A 6,040-nucleotide genomic window follows, 5' to 3' on the forward strand; every position below is an offset into this window, starting at 1 on the left:
ATATTGAAATGCATTATACATGGGGTCTATAAAGAGCAACTGATAAATTCATGGGAAAATTTTAAAGTAGACTCAGTCAATAAGTGAGAGTGTACCAGTCTAGTTATTGTTTTGGCCGCACTGCACGGCTTGCGGGATCTTAGTTCCCCGACCAGGGATTGAACCTGCACCCTCGGCAGTGAAAGCGCCAAGTCCTAACCCCGGACTGCCAGGGAATTCCCTAGTTACTGTTAATAATAACAATACCTTTGATTTTGATTTACAAAGTATTTTCACTTATGTTTATCGTAATTATTTCCTCCAGTAATTGTGTGAAGTATGATTGTACTTTTTATTTTATAGATGAAGAAATAGCACAGGTGCTGTTTGGTAAGGTGCCCAAGGTCACACAGCTATAATGGTAGAACCTGTCCTCACCTAGTTCAGGCTCTATCTAGTACAGTAGCCCATCACCTGTAAGGATTTTTTTTTAATTAAGGAGAAATTCACATAACAAAATTAATCATTTTAAAGTCACAATTCGGAGGAATTTAGTACGTTCACAGTGTTGTACAACTACCACCTCCGTCTGGTTAGAAAACATTTTATCACCCCAAAAGAAAACTCCAAATGCATTAGCAGGTTGCTCGCTGTTACCCCCTCCCTCCAGCCCCTGTTAACTATGAATCTGCATTCTGTCTCTATGGATTTACCTCCTCTGCATATTTCGTATAAATGGAATCACACTGTGTGACTTTCTGTGTCTGGCTTCTTTGACCTAGCATAATGTTTTCCAGGTTCATCCACCTTGTAGCATGTATCAGTACTTCATTCCATTTTATGACTGCATAATATTCCATTGTATATGTATACCACAATTTGTTATCCATTTATCCACTGATGGATATCTGTTTCTACCTTTTGCTATTGTGAACAGTGCTACTATAAACATGCATGTACAAGTATGTATTTGAGTACCTGTTTTCAGTTGTTTTGGGTATATACCTAGAAGTGGAATTGCCGGGTCATATGGTAATTCTATATTTAACTTTTATTTATTTTTTAAAATATTTATTTATTTATTTTTATTTCGGCTATGCTGGGTCTTAGTTGCGGCATGCTGACTTCTTAGTTTCATCATGTATGTGGGATCTAGTTCCCTGACCAGGGATCAAACCCAGGCCCGCTGCATTGGGAGCACGGAGTCTTACCCACTCGACCACCAGGGAAGTGCCTATATTTAACTCTTAGAGGAACCAAAAATTGTTTTCCACAGTGGCTGAAATATTTTACATTACCACCATAGTATATGAAGTTTCCCATTTCTCTGTGTCTTGTCAACACTTTTTATTTTCCATTTTTGAAAACTGTAGCCTTCCTAGTGAAGTGGCATCTGATTGTGGTTTTGATTTACATTTCCCTAATGACTGATGACATTGAGCAACTTTTCATGTGCTTGTTGGCCATTTGTATGTCTTCTTTGAAAAAATGTCTCTTTATGTCCCTTGCCCATGTTTTAATTGTCTTTCATTATGTTGTTGAATTGTAAGAGTTCTTTATATATTCTGGATTCTAGACCTTTATCAGATATATGATTACACATATTTCTCCCATTCTGTAGGTTTTTTCGCTTTCTTGATAGTATCCTTTGGTGTACAAAAGACTTTAATTTTGAGGAAGACCATTTTTAATTTTGTTGTTCATGCTTTGGGTACCATATCTAACAATCCATTGCCAAATCGAAGGTCATGAAGATTTGCCCTGTGTTGTCTCCTAAGAGTTTTATGGTTTTAGGCCTTATATTTAGATCATTGATCTATTGAGTTAATTTTTCTATATGGTGAGAGATAGAAGTCCAGCTTAATTCTTTTGCATGTGAATATACAGTTGTCTCAGCACCATTTGTTGGACAAACTGTTAAGGTTTTAGAATGAAGATGCCATATGTTGATTTCTTCATCATTGTGATTGCTTTGGGAGCACTTGAAAATAGTTATAAGGAAATGTTACAAACTTTTTATCTTTTAAAAATTTTTTTATAAAACTGAAGGATTGGCTTTTTATAGCTGTTATTAGATGAGGTAACATTTGCCTTAATCTAAATTCAATTAATGAAAAAAAGCCAAAACAGTTCAGTTTTCTTTCAGTCTGTATTTGAAAATAGCCTTCCCGTAGATACTAAATTAAAAAAAAAAAAGCATGCATTTTAAAACAGATTAACCGAACTTCATTGACTTTAAAAGCATTCTTGAGACTTCCCTGTGCCTGGTGGTGCAGTGGTTAAGAATCCACCTGCCAGTGCAAGGGACACGGGTTCGAGCCCTGGTCCGGGAAGATCCCACATGCCACGGAGTAACTAAGCCCGTGCGCCACAACTACTGAGCCTGCGTGCCACTACTGAAGCCCACGCACCTGGAGCCCATGCTCCGCAACAAGAGAAGCCACTGAGATGAGTAGCCTGTGTACTGCAAGGAAGAGTAGGCCCCGCTCACCGCAACTAGAGAAAGCCCGCGCATAGCAACGAAGACCCAACGCAGCCCCAAATAAATAAATAAATAAATAAATATATTAAAAAAAAAAAAGCATTCTTACATTGGTAACTTTATTTTTCAGGGTGAAGAGCATATAAAATGATGAGTCAGTGATTGAAGCCAATATTCTGATTCTTATTGGAGGATGAATAGGCAAGATTGTACTTCTTGGCTCCATTTACTACCTACTGCTCAGTCATCTCTGTAAATTTGCAATTTCTACCAAAATGTGTGATCATAGATCTCAAAGGATTTTGCTTTAGTTTTCAACACTTAGAAAATTTACAGACATTCAGACCTGTTCTGGTTGGTATTGCCACCCATGGCATTTAACATGTTGCAATGCTTGAAAGTACAGTAGAGAGAATGAGTGAAGATTATATTTTTTGCACCTCAATTCCACATTGCTTTATTGGTTAATTTATATTCTTTCCATGTAATTCATGTAATTGTATGTGTATGTGTGTTTAGGTGTCACTTCCTTTCATGTTTTTGATTGCCCTACAAAGAGAAACCAAATGGGCTGATTACTGACTATAAGTTCTCAGCCTTTATGGACCTAATCTTATTCCTTTATATTTACTTGAGTAATGTTTATTTTCTGCATGAACCATTTCTCCTGTGAGCCATTCCAGCATAAGCTGTGAATATGTATTAACAAATTTATACATTTCTATTTTTATAATCCATAATGATATGCCCGTTTTAAATAATGTACACATTAACAAAATCCATCAAGGAAGCCCTTAAGATAGCCTCTATTTAAAACTTTTGTTGCTGTCTTTTCTAACTGTATTTATACAGGTTTGCTAGGGCCTAATCTGTACTTGGAGAATAATTAGTCAAACTTTATTTTTAAATAAGAAGTAACCTGTTAGGCATTTCAGTAACATACATCGTCTTGACAACCCATACAGTGTGTTTCTATTGTATGTCTATATATGTATATGGGGAGGGCAGGAGTGAATGTTCACACACATTTCGTTTTGTAATCACCTAATTTGGAGAATTTTTCTAAAGAAAATAGGATGAAATTAGCTGCTGAGATGGAGTTTCTGCCTCAAGAGATCTGGAACGAAATGAGGGACACATTGCTGGTGGATCTAATGGCGGTAGCCATAACCAGAACACTTAGTTTCTTCCCTGATTTGAGTTTCCTTATGAATGTATTCTGAGCCAGAGAGAAACACACTGTGGGTGTGCATCCGATTCAGCCCTGGCCATGCCTCCACTCTGGAGTGAAGCACTGAAGCAGAGTCGCCAGGGGGCCTGGCAGGAGGGGCAGAAGGCAGAGGAGTTCCCTCCAGTTCCCACCACAACTACTTTGCTTTCTTCCTGGCTACCAAATGGAGTGATGGTTGAGGAGTTACACTCAATATGATACACTCAGATCTGGGAATCTTTTGATGTCCCCACTGGGACACTTTAACACTCTTCTCTTTCCCGTCCTTAAATCAGGAGTTGTGTTCTCTGTTGCTGCTAAATTGTAATTGCTCTTTGCTCTAATGAAGCAAACATTTGGCTTCCAAACAATATGTGTTTTCTTACGAAGTAGTTTAAGAGGAGGCATCATAGTCTAGCTTGACTGTGAGGGGGAACATGAGATGGACCACATAGTTTCAGGTGATGAGGTACCTCCCTCCTTCTCTGAGGCCATGCATTTGAATTAAGTGCTTCCCCTAAGCCTGAGTTCCTGAAGATCTCTTGTGCTTAGGTCGCAGACTCAGATCTCTAGTCTAGTACTGTGTGACAACTGATATACCACTAGCCCAGTCTGTTGGGCCTCTCTGTGTTTTGGAGGACTGGGGGTTTAAGAGTATTTAATGTCTTTTTAGGATCACAAATATAGATAGATTAAAGATTGTTAATATTCAGGCCTTCAGAATTTAAGTTTTTTAAATATAGTGTTCAGATTGTAATGGGTATGTTTTTGCCATCTGGTCTACTCAAATGTATATTTTTATTTTGCAAAACAGCCCAAGACTTACTCTACGTTGCTTTGTTCAGTACCTTTTGAATTCCCCAAAAGAGTTGTTTTCAAAACAAACATTCCAAATGAATGTGGCTCTTCAATGGAATGTCCCCATTGTGCTTGAAGTGTTTCTTCTCTGGTTGTGATTTTAAATTTTAGGCTCATTTGAGCTACTCCCCTTCCCTTCAGTATCTTTACAAGAGCAGTGACTTTGTCCTCAGGTAGCCGATATGTAATTTTGGGTGAAAGTAAATTACAGTTTATTTCAGTTTAATCCTAAACCTATCTATTTGGTATTTTGGAGTAGATCAAACCGAGAGAAAAATTCTTGGTTTTAAAAAGGAGTGTTCTGATTGCTTTGGGTATTGTGCTGATTGCACGCTTTGGCCACTTGAAGCATGTTAATAAACGTCACTGATTAAAACAGCTGGAGCATTTCTTGCCCCATTCCAGTTAAGGAGCAGCATGCTGAAATCCTAGCATCTCTCACTCACCTATAAGGACAACATACCGGCTGAGAGAGAACAGAAGCGGGTGGAAGAGTCAGCGAGCTCAGTCCCCCTTCATCTGTTCTGCTGTTCTCCTTGCTCTCTGGGTACACAGAGTAATATTTCCTTTTTCCTTTTCCCAAAGAAAGGAAGGTAAGGGGGAAAATAAATTTACGTATTTAGACCAGTCATATTCTGTTGTTAATTTAGCATAGATCCGTTGTATATTAGAGCAACTGAGTATAATATGAAATAAGTTTGACTAGATCAAATTTTAGGATATAGTTGAAGTTCTTAAACTTTTTCCTATTGTATCTAAAATCTTTCTAATGTATCTAAATCAGGATCTTTCATGCTGCAGCAAGTTCATATCACTGTTTACCAGCTGACTGACAGCATTTATCAGCATCACCGTTTAGCATTTTATTTTATCATCTTTGAATTGGTAGGCTTGATTTGGGTTGTTCCAAAAAGCATAGGTTTAAACTGGACTTAGTTAAAATAAAGGCAAATAAAATTTAAAAATGTAAATGCGATGTTTCACAAGAAATCAGTTGCACATTATCAATTACATTTTTAGTTTTAAAAGAGAGGGAAATTACTACTAAATCACATGGTATTTTGGGGCATTGAAGGAATTTTTCTTTCTCTGAAGAGCATTGTACAATTATATTTTTATGAAAAATAAAATATCTTCACTGGAGCCATTTCAGGTTGTCTGTTTCACAATACTGAAGTATGTCTGTATAAGCATAGTAAAAAGAGTATGAGATTTAGGCAGAACTGGTCTTGAATCCATTTTTTGCGTCACCTTGAATTATGTACTCTCTCGGCTTATTTCCTCATATGTAAGAAAGTGGGAGGATAATTTCCAGAGTAATTGGTAGGCTAAATAGAGTTATGAGAAGCTACTTCTTAAGTAGTAAAGAATTACGTTAAATTTTAAATATTCATGTGTGCCTGGGTTTGACTATTAAGATTTAAATCACTAACGATAAATATATTTAATGGTCTGGAATCTAAACATGTAGTGTTGCAGGCCTCATGTTTCTGAAGTCTTTTTAGCTATAT

The sequence above is a fragment of the Grampus griseus genome, assembly GCF_964374135.1.
Source record: "Grampus griseus genome assembly, chromosome: 11".
Lineage (NCBI taxonomy): Eukaryota > Metazoa > Chordata > Mammalia > Artiodactyla > Delphinidae > Grampus > Grampus griseus.